The following is a 17,971-nucleotide window of genomic DNA, read 5'->3' as shown; positions in this document are numbered from 1 at the left end:
ATCTTTCCTGTAATTCCATGGGCTCTTGTCTTACTTAGCAGCCTCTTATGCGGCACCTTATCGAAGGCCTTCTGAAAATCCAAATACACAACATCCACAGCCTCTTCCTTGTCAATCTCATTTGAGATTACCTCAAAAAATTCCAATAGGTTGGTGGGGCAGGATCTTCCCATCATGAAACCATGCTGGCTTGGGCCTATCTTATGCACCTCGAGGTATTTCATAACCTTGTCCTTGAGGATCGACTCCCAATAACTTTCCAACTACCAATGTCAGACTAATAGGTCTGTAATTTTCTTTTTGCTGCCTCCCTCCTTTCTTAAACAGCAGAACTATATTTGCGACTTTCCAGTCCTCTGGAACCATGCTAGAGTCTATTGATTCCTGGAAGATCATTTCCAATGCCTCCACAATCTCCAAAACCACCTCCTTCAGAACCCGTGGGTACACCTCATCTGGTCCAGGAGACTTATCTATTCTTAGTCCATTTAGCTTCCCAAGCACTTTCTCTCTAGTAATCTTGACTGTACCTAATTCTATTCCCTAAGACCTCTGGCTATCAGGTATGTTACTAATGTCTTCCACTGTAAGGACTGATGCAAAATATTCATTTAGTTCCTCTGCCATCTCTTTGTTACCCATTATAATTTCTCCAGCATCATTTTCAATCGATCCTGTGTCACTCTTTTACTCTTCATATGTTTAAAAAAACTCTTAGTATCCTTTTTTATGTTAATTGCCAATTTCCTTTCATAATTCATCTTTTCTTTCCTAATGACTTTCTTAATTTCCTTCTGTAAGTTTTTAGAAGTTGTCCAGTCCTCAGATTTCCCACTAATTTTTACTTCCTTGAGCGCCGTCTCTTTTGCTTTTATTTTAGCCTTAACCTCTCTTGTTAGCCACATTTGTGCCATTTTTCCAGTCATGATCTTCTTTTTTCTTGGAATATATTTTTCCTGCACTTTCCTTATTTCTTGTAGGAATTTCATCCGATTCTGCTTTACCATCCCTCCATCTGGCTTACTTTTCCAATCGACTTGGGCTAGTTCCTCTCTCATGCAACTGTAATTTCCTTTGTTTCACTGAAATATCGATATACCTGATACCAGCTTCTCCTTTTCAAATGTGAAACCGAACTCAGTCGTATTATGATCACGACTTCCAAGGGGTTCCATTACCTCCAGTTTCCTAATCGCCTCAGGTTCATTACACAGCACCCAATCCCCTGCTGGGCTTATGGACAAGCTGCTCCAAAAAGCCATCCCATAGGCATTCTACAAACTCCCTCTCCTGAGATCCAGTACTGACTTTCCCAAACCACTTTCGTATTAAAATCCCCCATAATTATCTTGACATTTTCCTTCTGATACGCTTTTTCTGTTTCCAGCTGTAACTTGTAGTCCACATCCCGGTTGAATGGAAATGAGAATCTAGATCATTGATGTAGTCGTTGTTATGGTGGAATGAAAATGATCCTTGTTTATGTCTAATATTCTCTGGCAAAGACTATCTGAGGAGATAGTGCACTCTTGGGATGTTTGAGGCTGGACACTGCATGGGCATTCTCTTGATTGGAGTGCTTAAGGATACTTTAGAAAAGACTGAAGACGACAGAGCCGAAGCACGCACAGTGTCCCCCAAGCAGTAAGTTACCCTTGACGATTCTGGTGAAATGCAGTGTTTTCAACGAAGATGCTCAGCCATATGTTACTTCTAAGCTTGGCTGTCAGTCAGGCACGCTGTGGGATTGTCATTGCTCCTGCCACTACACACAGAATGGATTGATGACATTGTTATCTCGGGTGAACAGCTGGCTTTACTGCCGCACTGTAAACAAATGCTGCTTTTTAAAAGTCAGTAAAATGCTAAAACTGATTCTAATTTGAAAATATCATATGTGGATTGCTCCATCTGCACTTGCTATAATGCTGAGTTTGTTCAGAAATTTGATTTTAAATATTTATCACTCTGCTTGTGCTGAGTAAAGTATTTTAACTGGTGGGGACAAACACAGCTCTGCCGGTAACTACAAGCCAATCTGCCCATGTGTGCCAGGGTTTTTCTTGCCGACCTTCTGCATGAATTGGATGTCTGACAAGATATAGTAAGGCTCCAGCAGTGAGTGATCCTCAGGCAATCACTTCACCCTGCCCTGGTACTTCCATCAGGGCCATAACACCATTATGTCTGTGTGTTATATTTACGTGAAAAATGGCAGGGCAGATCACTAAGGTGGTTAAAAAGATATGGCATGGTTTAATTTATTAGCTAAGGTATAGAATACGCAGTCAGCAAAGTTATGCTAGAATTGAATATAACACTAGGTAGATCACAGAGCAAGATGCAAGGCTGAGAGTGGAATTTTGTCTCCTGGCAAAACTATGGGGAATTTTTCTTTGTATTAAATTTGCCAGAAATAAATATTTTATAACATTCAAAGTCATTTAAAGTAGACTGGTTTTTATAAATCAGCAAAATAACAGTAAATATTTCCCTTTATCCAGGCTGAGAATTCCCATTAAAATGAATGGGATCTCTGATCTTATACCAGGCCTGCCTGTTTTAGGGTCAGAGAAGGACTGCCTTCTATAATAGCAGCATACTGCTGCAGGACTGCACTTCTTGTGGAGTCCAGTGATGGAGTGAAGTGACAGAGGCTCCCGTGTCCAGAATCCATTGCACTTCATTAATGAATCTTACTTATCTATCCATCTCAGCCCCCCCCCCCCCCCCCGCCACTCTCCCCACTTCCGGCCCTTCAAGCTGCGCTGCCCAGCAGCTCCTGATTTAACTCTAGCCTAATCCCGGGACAATTTACAATGGCCAATTAATCTACCAACCAGTACGTCTTTAGACTGTGAAAGGAAACTGCAGCACCCGGAGGGACCACACAGTCACGGGGAGAACGTACAAACTCCTTACAGACAGCGGCGGGAAGTGCATGTACCAATGGGGTGTTTAGTTGTTTATCCTGAAATGTAATTTTGAACAGTAAGATTACAGTAAATGTAATTTTGGGCACATGGCCAAGTGGTTAAGGTATTGGACTAGCTACCTAAAGGTCGTGAGTTCAAGCCCCAGCTGAGGGAACGTGTTCTGTCCTTGAGCAAGGCACTTAATCACACATTGCTCTGCAACGACACTGGTGCCAAGCTGTATGGGTCCTAATGCCCTTCCCTTGGACAACATTGGTGTCGTGGAGAGGGGAGACTTGCAGCATGGGCAACTGCTGGTCTTCCATACATCTTGCCCAGGCCTGCGCCCTGGAGAGTGAAGACTTTCCAGGCGCAGATTCATGGTCTTGCAAGACTAACGGATGTCTTTACTTACAGTAAGATGCACTACTGTCTGGGCTCCCCACATCTATTCACTGCCTTGTCCTATATGAGTTTTTAGGTCTTCGCTGTATTGTCTTTGTTGGTTAGGCTTTGGACTTTTCTACACCATCCTTATTTTCCCCACTTTAGAATTTAGAATTAAATTCTCAATATTCCTGGCTAGGCCAGATATTTACATCTGCAGGATTTTAGTGATTAGAAGATTCTAACTATTAAGCTAGATTCTCTATGTTTTTATAATGTAGATAATTAACAATTTGAGGTGTTATGTTTTGGTGAAAAGTAACAGGGCAGATTACTAAGGTGGTTTAAAAACGTAGAACATACTTTTGTTTATTAGCTAAGCTATAGAATATACAAGCAGTAAAGTTGTGCTAGAATTGAATATAACACTATACAGTTTGCGTACTTCATACACCTTTGCCCGTCATATTGCAGGGAAGTTATGACTGCACGAGAGAAGGTGCTGGGTAGATTTACAAGGATGTTGCCAAAATGGAGAGTTGTATCTTTGAGGAAGAATTGGATTGGTTGGGGTTAGTTTCTTAGCAACAGAAAAGTCTGAAGGAAGGTTCACATGAGATTAATAGAACTGCAAAGACTCAATGTTGAATAACTAGGATGGATGTATTTCCTTTAACAGGTGGTTAAACAAGGAGAGATTTAATGTAATTCTTTCAACAATTGGAAGGAAAGGAAAGACATATGTATTTTTAATCCGGGGGAGGAAGGGTCTAGAGGAACTCAATGCAGAAAGGGATGTTAGACACAAAAACCTCCATTACATTTGAAAAGCACTTAATGTGAGTAAGGACAGCCATTACCCACTGAGCTGTTGGAAGGTGGGATGGCTGCATGATCTGATTCACCCACTGCTTCATAAATTTCCTCTGATTTTTACGGTCTGGATTGTGCAGCATTTTTCTTGTTCAACCATCATTTATATTAGTAGTTTGTTCTGACTGTAAAATTGTATATGTAATCAGAGTTGCTTTTCACATGAAAATGAAGAAGAAGAAAGCCCTTAACTCTTGAGTGGAGTCATCGGGACACCGTCGTGATGGCGTTTTTTTAGAAGGCTTTCTTATGTTTACGAGGCCGAGTTGCTAGCTCGATGCTCAACCCAGCACGGATGGAAAGCGTGCAAGGGAGCCAGCTGGATTCGAACTCAGGAACCCTCACTCCGAAGTCTGGCGCTGATGCCACTATGCCACCAGCTGGCAGCTTTTCACATGAGTGAGCTGTATATGATTCACCCAGATCACTCTGAAATTTGTGTCCTGGAGGGATAATAGATGTACTGAGAGAATGTTGTGCAGCTCTCTCTTCCAGTTCTGGTCGGAAATTGGTGCTGGACAAATGCTGTGGCATTGGCACAGCAAATTATTTTCAGTGTTTGAAATACAGAGTTTGTTCTTGCCTGGCTCAAACGGTTTAAAGCTCAGTTCTTTTAAAAAGACACAGGATAGATTCTAGTGAACTAATCCTGTGTATAGTCATGTTTTCCATAGGGAATATACACTCAATGGCTACTCCTGTATCTAATAAAGTGGCCACTGGGTGAATGCTTGTGGTTTTCTGCTGCTGTAGCCCATCCACTTCAAGGTTCAATGTTTGCTGCATTCAGGGATGCTCTTCTGCATACCACTGTTGTAATGCATTCTTATTTGAGTTACTGTCACCTTCTTGTCAATTTGAATCAATCTGGCCATTCTTCTCTCATCTCTCTCGCTAACAAAGTGCTTTCGCCCACAGAACTGCCGCTCACTGGATATTCTTTGTTTCTCAGTAAACTCTAACAACTGTTTGTGCATGAAAATTCCAAGAGATCAGTAATTTCTGAGATACTCAAACCACCTGGTCTGGTACCGACAACCATTCCACAGTCAAAGTCACTTAGATCCACTTCAGTCAACTGAACCTCTTGACCATGTCAGCATGCTTTTACGCATTAATTTGCTGCCGTATGATTGGCTGATTAGATATTTGCATTAATGAACAGGTGTATCTAATAAAGTATATAATCATTCATCGAAGCGTAGGGAAAAAAATTGTGATGCACTCCACAAACCTGCTGTACAACACTACTCTACCAAAATTAGAGGTCTACAACAAGATCTAGCAAATAGCTGATCTTAGCAACCATCTCTCAATGAAGATAAATTTGCTATCATCTTCAATAGGCCAGAAAAACATATGGTTCTCTTAGGAAAGAAGTGTTTGAAGATTGAGAAGATCAAGCTGGCAAAGACTTCATGGCCTATCTCCTCTTCGACACACTTTTGAGACATAGAATACAGTGAGCACCTCTGGTCACTGGAGCAATTATTGTCCTCTGTTGTCAGGGTCAACCGTGGATGATGCATCCTAGCTGTCTAGATACACAAGCCAGGGCAGTACAATATGGAGAGCAAGCTGTTGCCCACATAGCAAGCTCCCCCTCTCCACCTTTCTGATGAACCCAAAGGAATAGCAGAGACCAATACAGTTTGATAGCAGTGTCTCAGGCATTGCCAGTCAGCACAGAACTCAATGTAAGAACTCCAGCTGCAGATTTTTTCCTCGGTGTTTACTCCTGAAGCCTTCCCCGCGAGTGGGTATAGCTGCAAGGAGGTTTGAGATCAAGGTCTTCCTTCTCCTAGATGAGCAGACAAACACAGCTGATGAGAACCATCTGCCCAAGACAACTGGTTTTAAGGCGCCAGCAGCCCATCTTTGCCCCTTCTGTCAGTAGAAACAGTTTCGCCAAATTTAGTAGGTAAGCCACACATGAAGGCCAGGAGCTGGACTTAGTTGTCAGAGGCTATTTGGGTCGCACGGCAAAGGGAATATTTAATAGGTAGTGGGAGCTTGTTCCCATTGCCACTCCTGGCTATAACAACCTGGAGGAATACCACAATAAAATCTTACAAATCCACCAACAGGGTAAAGTGGTCAAAGCCATGTCCTCTTCTGGGCCAACATCTCCAGATCTAAAGCCTTAATTATACTCAGTTGTGACTTGATACCAAATGACTGTTCTGAGCTCTGTAATGGGAAGAGTTTACCAAAGATCAAAGTAAACTTGTTATCATAGAACATATTTGTCACCATATACAATCCTGAGATCCATTTTCTTGCAGACATATTCAAATCCAATAGTCATTATAGAATCAATGTAAGATGGGAGCAACCAGTATGCAGAAGGTTACAAACTACAGATACAAAAGGAAAGAAACAGTGATAAATAAATAAGTAATAAATATTAAGAACATGAGATGAAGAGTCCTTGAAAGTGAGTCCAGAGGTTGTGGGAACAGTTCAGTGATGGGGCAAGTGAAGTTGAGTGAAATTATTCAGGAACCTGATGGATGAGAGATAATAACTGTTCCTGAACGTGCTAGTGAGCTTTGTGGCTCATGTACCTTCTCCCTGATGACAGCAGTGAGAAGAAAGCATGACCTTGGTGGTGTTGGGGGTCCTTGATGATGGATGCGGCTTTCCTGTGACAACACTCCGTGTAGATGTGCTCAATAATGAGGAGGGCTTTACCGGTGATGGACTGGGCTGTATCCACTGTTTTTTGTAGGATTTTCTAGTCAAGGACATTGTTTCCATACCAAGCTGTGATGCAGCCAGTCAATATACTTTCTGCCACACATCTACAGATGTTTGTCAAAGTTGTAGATGCATTGCCAAATCTTCACAAACTTTTAAAGAAGTAGAGGCACTGCTGTGCTTTCTGTGTAATTGCACTTACGGGCTGGACCTAGGACAGTTCTGCTGAAGTGATAACACTGAGGAATTTAATGTTTCTGACCCTGTCGACCTCTGATCCTCTGATGAGGACTGGCTTATGGACCTCTGGTTTCCTCTGCCTGAAGTCATTAATCAGCTCTTGTTGATTAATTTGGTCTTTCTAACATTGAGTGAGTGGTTGTTGTTGTGGCAGCATTCAGCCAGACTTTCAATCTCCTTCCTATATGATGATTTTTCACCACCTCTGAGTCGGCCTGCGACAGTGGTGTTGTCAACAAACTTAAATACGGCATTGGAGCTGTGCTTAGCCACGCAAGTGTAGAGCGAGTAAAAGCAGGGAGCTGAGCACACAGCGCACTGTGAACTGGGGAAAATATTCAAGGATTTGCTCAAAACTTCTTTGAAAGAAGTATCCTCACTGACAAATTGTGGATAAATCATTCAGAATGGCGTAGAGAGGTTTTAATTCCTGCATCAGGAGTGCACTGAAGATTTGCATAAATGATGGATGAAGCACATAGCATGCCAAATTACCACCCCATCAGCATCTTCTCCCTCATCTACTGCTAATTCTGCAGATCCCAGTTGGATTGAATCAGCCTTCTTGGAACCCACACAACTGGAATGGAAGCAAATCGTACTCAACCTGAGGGACTGCCCAAGAAGAAGAAATAATTTTAATATGTCAATTTGCTTCATGTTAGTAAAAGGAACATTACAAGAAAGTGTTTCTGTGAATACAGGCTTTGTATAATTTAAAGTAGATTACTGCCTTCATAGAAATTGCTATTAGCACAACATTTTCATAACCAACTTGTAACATTTCACCATATGTAAAAATAACAATGTTATGTGCTTGAATTTCTAAGTTGGGAAATTAATTTTATTGTATTGAAAAACATACAGGTGTACAACTGGAAAATGTCAGTGATTCCAAAGGTTGTTTTTGATGTAGCGTGTACCCAATTGTATCTACAAAAAGTAGTGCTGAGTGTTCTACGGATGACCAGATGAAGATAGGCAGCATTACTGACAACAGTGCATCTCTTCCCTGTGAGTTTAATGCATTCTATGCATGTTTTCAACAGAGGGGAACTGGAATATCACCTCCCAGCCGGTAGCCTTCGCTGCACCTGTACCTGCAGTCACAGTTGCGAATGCAAGATCAGCCTTCTGAAGAGTGAACTCACGGAAAGCACCTAACCTAGAGCCCCTTACGTCCTGTGCAGATTAGCGAGCGGGGATATTTGCAGATATTTGTAAGCTCTCCCTGTTTAAGTCTGAGGTTTCTATTTGCTTTAGGAAGACTACTACTATCCCAGTAGCCAAGAAAAACAAGTAACATGACTTACATTAACGAGTAACACCCTACATTGAGGTGCCTATGCCATCCACCATCATGAAATGCTTCAAGAGGCTGCTCATGGCACACAGTAATCCAGTCTCTCAACCCGCTGCAACCCCCCTACTGCTGAAACAAATCTAGAACAAATGCCATCACCCTGTTCCTACGCTCACCTCTGGAGCATCTGGACATTAAAAACACCCACTTTACACTATTGTTTATTGACTTACAGCTCAGCCTTCTTCAATATAATTCCAGGCAAAACTCCTAAACCTGGGACTCAACACCTCCCTTTGTAACTGGATCCTTGACTTCCTGACCAGTGCACTGTAGTTAGTAAGGAAAGCCAGGAACACCTCTGCCTCAATCATGCTCAACACTGGTGCCCCACAAGGCTGCATCCTCAGCCCTGTTCTATTCCCTGTACATTCATGACCGAGTGCATGACCAGATTCTGCTGTAAATCCACCTACATCTGCAGATGATCCCATTTTAGTAGGGCCATATCTCAAATAACAATGAGTTAACGTACCTCTAGAGTGCCTTTAGATTGGAAAATTATCCAAATGTTTTTTAAAAAGGTAAGAAAAGGAAACCAGGGACCCATACACCAGTTAGCAGATCCCAATCTGTTGTTGGGAAATTATTAGAGCTTTAAAAGGTGCTGATTGAACACCTTAAGTGTTTTTAGTTGACGAGATGTTGTTAGCATGGGTTTGTAAAAGCTAGGTCATGTCTGAATATCTTCCACGACATTATTACAATAGTAAACATAGGAAGGTGTCTGAATGCTATGGACATAACAGAGAGCAGTTGACAACATTCCTCATAAGAGGCTATTAGCATAAGTTGTACTTAAAAGAGAAAATGCAGGCAGAAAATTCACTGAGTGGCAGGAGATGAGAAGTAGGGAAAAGAGCAGGTGCTCACATTGGCAGGATTTGATGGCGTCAGCACTGAAACTGCAAGTGTACACCATATTCAACAACAGGATCATGGGACGTCAAGCCAGTTTCTGATTTTGGCACAAAGGCAAACCTCTGTGTGATTCATGCAGTTGGAAATACAAAATATATTAATAAATTAAATGATTGGGCAAGTGTGGGTTTCTGTGACAGCAAATGAAAAGTCTCAGTCTGGAATGAAGCAGTAGCGAACAGTATGTTTCTAACTGATGAGAAGCTAGAAATTGGATATCCAAGGAGATTTTTAGCTTCATAAGACCATAATATATAGGAGCAGAATTAGGTCATTTGGCCCAAAGAGTCTGCAACACCATTTCATTGTGGCTGATCCAATTTCCCTTTCAGCCCCAATTTCCTACTTTCTCCCCATATCCCTTCATGCCCTGACCAGTCAAGAATCTACCAATCTCTGCCTTAAATATACATAAAGACTTGGCTTCCACAGCTGCCTGTGGCAAAGAATTCCACAGATTCATCACTATCTGGCTAAAGAAATTCCTCCTCAACTCTATTCTAAAAGGATGCCCCTATATTCTGAGGCTATGTCTCTGGTCTTAGACTCTCCCACCATAGGAAACATCCTCTCCATATCCACCCTATCAAGGCCTTTCACCATTCGATAGCTTCATGTGCATAAATCATTGATAGGAACAGAAAAGCTATTGGAATGTGAGCTTTCTTAAGGACCAATTGCATGGGTAGAATTCTTGCTTCAGCTTAAAGCAGCCCTGGCAAGAACACGCTTAGAATATTGTGAGCAGTTTTGGTGCAGGCTTATCTAACCATGACCAAGACTTCAAGCATTAGGTTATGCAAAGTAGAGTTGGTATTTAATGGGTTAAGGAAATGGTGGAAGTCTAATCTTAGAACATTGCTGTAAGCTTCCTTTCAGGTGTGGTTAAAAAACACCACTACAAGTAAATAATGCAGACATTTAGATTAGTTGTTGGTGTTTTCAGTTAATTCAAATCAAAAATTGAGATTTTTTGGTCTGAGAAATGTAAATAGCACAAGTATATGGAAAGTAATCTGAGATCAGGCATGATCTGTGAATGACAGAACGTATCTAAAGGACCTGAATGGCCTACTGTTGTTGTCATGTTCCTCAGAGGCACAACACAGACCATTAAGCAGTAAGAAGCATGAAGGGATGGCTTAAAAATTCTTGATGACATGAAGAACATTGGACTGATAAATATCAGATGAAACATTGCCAGATGGTCATGTTTTGTGAAGCAAAACAAGCAGAGGAGATATTAATATTTTAACAGGATAGTGATACACAGAGACATTGAATTCAGAAATGTAGGCTTATGAAAGTGTGAGGACACATTTGGATACCTTAAAGTATGTTACCAGGCTTTAAAATTCAGGAAAAGAGAATGGAAAATCTGTATAAAAAAACAATTTAAATATTGTATCCTTTATGAGATGCACTTTGTTAAATAGGACAGATGACTTCAGCAATGAGAAATTGGGGTTCTTGGAGCAAGGGATGTGAGGGTGATCTGATGTTTGTAAAATACGCAAAGAGCTTTCATAATACAAGTTAAGGAAAACAATTTCCATTTTCAGTAGCTGAAGGTATTAAATTTAAACAACAGAGAAGTGATAGAATTTTTATTTGAGAGACACTATTGGATGCAGAGTTACCTCAAAAGTATATAGATCACAATTTGAAAAAACGGAACATTGAAAGGAAGGGAGTAAGATTACTACGTTGGCTTTTGACTGGGTTGATGCACTGAGGTTACAGCAGCTGTTGTGTATTTTTTCTGCTTGTGTGTAGGTGATTGGTAGACTCTGTAGTGAAAAAGAGATTAGGATTGGTGTGAATTAGATGTTTGGAGAACCTTGGTGGGCTGAAGGGCCTGTTTCTGTGCTGTATGTCTCTATGTAACTCCAGGCAGACAGTTTAGGAATTAGCTTCTTTCAGTGAAGCATTGCCATGTGTAAATCCTCACATTAGTCTGCATACATTTGAGAACAGTTCTAAAGATCTGAGTAATAGCAATGAAGCAGCACACACAAAATGCTGGAGGAACTCAGCAGGCCAGGCAACATCAGTGGGGGACAAAAAAGTACAGTCAACATTTTGGGCAAGACCTGGCCTCCTTCATCTCTGCTACATCTGTTCCCCGGATGAGATTTTCCTTTCCAGGACATCAGAGATGCCCTTTCATCAGGAGTCTTGATGAAGGATTTTGGCCCAAAATGCCAACTATATTCTTTTCCTTAGATGCTACCTGGCCTGCTAAGTACCTCCAGCATTAGTGTGTTGCTTGAATTTTCAGCATCTGAAGATTTTCCCTTGTTTGTAATAGCAATCAATCCAACGACATAATCCTTACCCATCAACATGAAAACAAATACTAATGGTAACAAGTCAACCATCCACTTACACCACACTTGATGCTTTCATCCACTGAAGACTATGCTTTCTTTGTTATAATCAAATGCCAACTTATTCCCAAAATTAATCAGTGCCATTTCAACGGTTGCCCTGTCTCACCAGAAGGTTGTGGGTTCTGAGTTCCAGTCCCGTTCCAGGACAACATTCCAGTGCATTACTGAGGGAGTGCAGTTGAAGGTGCTGTTTTTCGGGTGAGATGTTAACCTGAGGCTAGGTCAGCTGCTTCAACTGAGAGATTTGTATGTCAAAGAAGAACTAGAACTCACTGGCCTACAGCAGTTTACCCATGGGCAAAGTTGTGTGAAAGCAACTAAGCTGTTCAGAACTGCTGGTCACATAGCTTAGCTTAGCTCAGAGTATCAGGAGCTGCATTTGAAACTCCCAACTCACTTGGAAGTGCTAAGTTAAAATTATGTTGGAAATATTTAAAATCAAGGGAGCAAGAAACTTAAATATCATTCATAATTTTTATTGGTAATTTGATTTTCAAAAGCAGCCTCGATTTTGAAAGTTAATCTTTTAAATATTTCACACCAAAGCAGCAGGAGGTGAAAATTAATATGCAGGTTATATTTAAGAGGCAGTTTCAGGAGGCTTTTTGATTTTGAGTTTCACCTCTTATGTTAATTGTAAAGAGATGGTGGAGTTAAGATTGTAGGGTTATGTAATGGCTGACAGATGACACATATTGTTCATAATAGAAACTGTTCTACATAATTCACAAACACCATCATTGAGCTATTGTGTTCACTTTAAGAGACAGTGTCTGAAGTAATGACGTCAGTGTAAGGCAAGTGCTTTTGGTTTTGTTCATAATGGAAATAAAGGGCTGCGGCTTTTGTTAAGCATGTAAAACGGCGTTTGCTTGTTTTATTCACAAAATCCTACAGGATCACAGGGTAAAGAACAACTACTAACACTGACTGAGGATGAATGATGCTTTGAGGACTACTATGTGTTGAATTTCATTTCTTCAATGTGGAACTCCAGTACTGCATAACAAAAATATATCTCACAGTCTTACTCTACATTAAGTTCCAATTGAATGGCAAAAGTAACCTGGCAAAGGCTTGTTTACAAGCCTAAAGAAAGTATGAATGAAAGAGGTGATTGGATTGCTGCATTTGTAAAAATTGAATTGAATTAACTTTATTTCTTACATCCTTCACATACACAAGGAGTAAAAATCTTTACGTTACATCTCCGTCTGAATGTGCAATGCGCAATTTATAGTAATTTGTAATAAATAGTATGTACAACAGGGCAGTCAATATAAAATAGAATACAATTATGTCAGTGTGGATTAATCAGTCTGGTGGAAGAAGCTGTGCTAGAGCCTGGTGGTCCTGGCTTAATGCTGCGGTACCGTTTCCCAGATGGTAGCAGCTGGAACAGTTTGTGGTTGAGGTGGCTCGGGTCCCCAGTGATCCTTCGGGCCCTTTTTACGTACCTATCACTGTAAATGTCCTGGATAGTGGGAAGTTCACTTCTACAGATGCGCTGGGCTGTCCGAACCATCCCCAGCCCCTCCACATCCCTGAATCTACTCACCCCATAAGTAGGTGTCCCATTTTGCGAGTCTTCATCTGTGCGCTGCTTATTTCACTTAATTAAAAAAACAGCCCTGAGGCCCAGTTGCTCTGCCGTCCACCTGTTTAAATAATTGCAGCACGTGCAGCAGAGTGGCATCCTGCGGCAGGAGCCTTTCCTTTCCTAGTGTGTCTGTGCGCACTTCCTGTAAGATTAGCTGGACTTGCAGCAGCTTCCCTTGCGTCACACTTTGAGCATGAACTTTATTCCATTACTCTTGTCCATATCTACATTCGGATTTATCTCTACAACCTCACAATGTGTTTAGAATGTTAATGACTGAATACGCTTCCTGAGTAAATGTTTCCATTATACTTCTCTTGATATACACTTAACTGCAGCTATCTGTAAAGTTGGCATCCTCTAATTATCCCGGGGCACCACTGATGCTGCTGTAAAGGTCCCAGTTCTATGTTTTATTTTGTTCCCTCTGCCAGTGTTTGACACTCCCTTCGTATAGCACTCTGTATGTAGCAAAGACACGATGGAATGGTGCAGCATACTTAATGGGCAGAATGACCCAATTTTTCTCCTGGTCTCGAGCCTAAGACATGGCGGGAGGAGAAGATGGCGACGCGACACAGCGCGCGCGGCCTCTCCAGTAAAATGAACATTTGTATTTGTTAAATAGGGGCTGTGCACAATTCTGATTTGATGGAGACAGACGTGAGAAGCATGGAGGAATATCTGGAGAAACTTCTGAAACGCCCAGTTGGCTGCTGCCGCTGCTACTGTGCAATCAACAATCTCCAGAGGGAAGGCCCCAAATCCTCGGCTTTACCTGTTGCTGGTGGCCGGGGCTGGGGTCGAAGCGCTCGGTAGAGGTGGTGCTTGGTGTCGGAGGGCTGGTCGGAGGCTCGAAGTTTTCGGACGACTCAGAGTCTGACTGTGGTCGGGTGCTTCCAGGATGCTGCATCGGCAAGTTTGTGGCACTGGAAGTTCATGGCAGGGAGAGTTTTCTTCCTTCTCCCGTCTGTGTGAAATGACGGGACTTTCGAGAGACTTTGAACTTTTTTTTTTTACCATGCCCATGGCCTGTTCTTCATCAAGTTACGGTATTGCTTGCACTGTTGTAACTATATGTTATAATTATGTGGTTTTTGTCAGTTTTTCAGTCTTGGTCTGTCTTGTGTTTCTGCGATATCACACTGGAGGAACATTGTATCATTTCTTAATGCATGCATTACTAAATGACAAAAAAAGAGGACTGCGTGTCCTCATAATCTAAAAAAAGACATTGCTGGAGGTTTTACAATATTATTAATCAAAACAAAACTATCATAGCATGTATGGAGGATTGGATACCTAATAGAACGCAGAGAGTTGGGATACATGGGTGTTACTCTGGTTAGCAGTCAGAGATGAGCGGTGTGCCGCAGGGGTTGATGCTTGGCCCGCAACTGTTTACAATATGTATTAATGATCTGGAAGAGGGGACTGAGTGTAGTGTATCTAAGTTTGCTGATGATACTAAATTGAGTGGAAAAGCAAATAGTGCAGAAGATACGGAGAATCTGCAGAGAGATATAGATAGGTTAAGTGAGTGGGCAAGGGTTTGGCAGATGGAGTACAATGTTGGTAAATGTGAGATCATCCACTTTGGAAGGAACAATTGAAGAGCAGTTTATTATTTAAATGGTAAAAAAATTCAGCATGCTGTTGTACAGAGGGTCTTGGGGGTGTTTGTGCATGAATCACAAAAGGTTGGTTTGGAGGTGCAGCAGCAGTTTATCAAGAAGGCAAATGGAATATTGGCCTTCATTTCTGGAGGGGTTGAATTTAAGAGCAGGGAGGTTGTGCTACAACTGTGCAGGGTACTGGTGAGGCCGCACCTGGAGTACTGTGTGCAGTTCTGGTCTCCTTACTTGAAGAAGGATATACTGGCTTTGGAGGCGATGCAGAGGAGGTTCACCAGGTTGATTCCAGAGATAAGAGAGCTAGACTATGAGGAGATATTGAATCTCCTGGGCCTGTACTTGCTGGAATTCAGAAGAATGAGAGGAGATCTTATAGAAACATATAAAATTATAAAAAGGATAGGTAAGATAGAGGCAGGAAAGTTGTTTCCACTGGTAGGTGAGTCTAGAACTAGGGGACATAGTCTCAAAATTCTGGGGAGTAGATTTAGGATGGAGATGAAGAGGAACTGCGTTTCCCAGAGAGTGGTGAATCTGTGGAATTCTCTGCCCAGTGAAACAATGGAGGGTAGAGGCTACGTTAGTAAATATATTTAAGACAAGGTTGGATAGATTTTTGCATAGTAGGGGAATTAAATTTTATGAGCAAAAGGCAGGTAGGTGTAGATGAGTCAATGGCCAGATCAGCCATGATTTTATTGAATGGTGGAGCAGGCCTGATGGGCCAGATGGCCTACTCCTGCTCCTTTTTCTTATGTTCTTATGTAATCAATGTTAAATCAAGTAGGGAAATAGGGTAAATGGTTAAAGATACAGATTTTAAATTACTTTATGGAAGAATGGCAGAAGTAAGACAGAGGAAGGTTTGGAGAAGATTCCGGGTCTTGGAGCTTTGGAAACTGAAGCCATGACCACCAATAATGGTGCTATTGAATTCAGAGCATCTCAGTGCCTGGAAGTGGAGGTATCTTGGAAGGTTATAGGCCCAAAATGATAATGGACTCTGGGTTTAGCAACTGCAGCTTTCCTACTTACTCAAATGTCTACATTTCAATACGAACATACACTCAGTGGCTATTTTATTAGGTACCAGAGGTACTTAATAAAGTTGCCACTGAATGTATTTCTGTATGTTCATGGCCTTTAGCTGCTGCAGCTCATCCATTTCAAGGCTTGACATGTTATGCACTCAGAGGTGCTCTTCTGCTCACTACTGTTGTAACGCCTGGTTATTTGAGTTACAATGGCCTTCCTGTCAACTTGAACCAGTCTGGTCATTCTCCTCTGATCTCTGTCCCACAGAACTGATGCACAATGGAGGTTTTTTTTTTGTTTCTCGCACCATTTTCTGTAAACTCTGTGGACTTTTGTGTGTGAAAATCCCAAGAGATCAGTTTCTGAGATGCTGAAACCTTGTCTGGTACCACTATGGTCAAAGTCAGATAGATCACTTTTCTTCCCCATTCTAATGACTGGTCTGATCCTCTTGACCGTGTCTGCATTCTCTTATGCATTGAGTTGCTGTCACATGATTGGCTGATATTTTCATTAATGAGCAGGTGTATGTAATAAAATGGCCAATGAGTGTGTAGGTCCAAGGAACATTGCATAATGAATGCAGAATATGTGCCATTAAAGTTGAGAATAGATCTAGTCCAATTTGAGCAAAATGCTCGAAATCCACTTCACATGTCAGAGTGTTGCACTGGGGTGGGTTGATGTTGACAGTGAAGACATTTCTTGGTACTTTTGCCATTGAATTTCAACAGAAGGTGATTGAATGTTGTATTGGAGGTGGCCCATTCCCAGCAGTTGCACAATAAATACAGAACTTACCATTTCCCTTAATCTGCAGTGCCATTCAGGATTTGCTGCTTACACCATCTGAAAAGTTCTAAGGGGAGCTGAGGCCAATGTGCATGAATAGTTTAAGCACTTTGCTTTAAGAGGAGAAGGGATGAAATGTTCAGAGTTTTTTTTTTGCATTTTGCGATTTGTACATAGAGCAGGAGCTTGGGCATGAGGCAGTAACTCGGTCCACAGCAGGAGATGTTATTTACTGGAGCAGAGGATTGTGAGCCATAATGAACATAAAAAATGACTAGAAGCAGCATGTTGAGAGCTCTTAAAAGGCATAAAAAGTTATTTTGAATCTAGTGGTGGTCTTGATTTAGTGTTACTTCACTTAAGCTTTTGAGTTAAAGTTAAAATCTCTGTAGTTAGGTACAGTAGATACTTTTGGAGTTGCATACTTTTGGTTTGTACCTAGTATCAATGATGTTTGTGCCAGTGGTGTAGTGGCATCCATACCAAACTTCAGAGCAGGAGGTCCCGGGTTTGAATCTGGCAGGATCTTTGCATGGGTTCTACTGGTGTTGGGTTGAGCGTCGTGCTAGTAACTTGGCCTCGTAAAATAGACAAAAGCTAAAGAAACAGCACGGTTGCTGCCAGGTGCACCAATTTGGAGCGGGGAGGAACTAGTGGTAATGATCCCTCGAGTTGTGACCGTGTGCTGTAGCAGTTCAAGAATGGGTGAGAGTTCTGGACTGATGAAGAAAGAGTTTTCACCTCATTTAAACTGTTCATGATCTCAAGTTGCAATAATAGGCTAGAAGTGAATGTTAACTCTAGTTGCCATAAATGTGCCATAATTTCTGAACTTCAGTTGGGGGACAATTATTAATAGAAAACAACTATAAAGGTCTAGTGTCAACTAGTGATCAGCTGTTCTGCAAGGAGGGACGCTGTTTCATTTCACTGAATTCATGCGTATGGTTGAATGACAATTGAACTTGAACTTGAAAGTTAGGGCCAGGCCAGGGGAGAAATCAGCTGTTAATCACTTGGCTTTTGCCACTGATCTCTGGCCACCATTTCACAGAATGCAGGCAGTGCCCATTAATAAATGCCATCCCTCGTGTGCTCTGAATGGATGGTGAGGGCTG

At 41.6% G+C, this 17,971-nt stretch overlaps 1 protein-coding gene and 1 long non-coding RNA gene across 6 annotated transcripts in view; one reads left to right on the top strand and one right to left on the bottom strand.

Annotated features, from left to right (window-relative positions):
• The window catches only part of LOC140203081 (uncharacterized), a 73,914-nt gene extending 60,407 nt beyond the window's left edge, over nucleotides 1-13,507 (bottom strand). The window contains exon 1 of the long non-coding RNA XR_011887280.1: nucleotides 13,351-13,507. This is a non-coding gene — a long non-coding RNA (uncharacterized lncRNA). The remainder of the gene's footprint in view (nucleotides 1-13,350) is intronic.
• The window catches only part of cpped1 (calcineurin-like phosphoesterase domain containing 1), a 302,901-nt gene that overhangs the window by 86,081 nt on the left and 198,849 nt on the right, over nucleotides 1-17,971 (top strand). The gene's annotated exons all lie outside the window — the stretch shown is intronic.

Source organism: Mobula birostris, chromosome 9 (assembly GCF_030028105.1).
Source record: "Mobula birostris isolate sMobBir1 chromosome 9, sMobBir1.hap1, whole genome shotgun sequence".
Classification (NCBI taxonomy): Eukaryota; Metazoa; Chordata; class Chondrichthyes; order Myliobatiformes; family Myliobatidae; genus Mobula; species Mobula birostris.
Note: the sequence above shows the minus strand (reverse complement) of the source record. Positions and strands in the feature narration are given on the sequence as shown.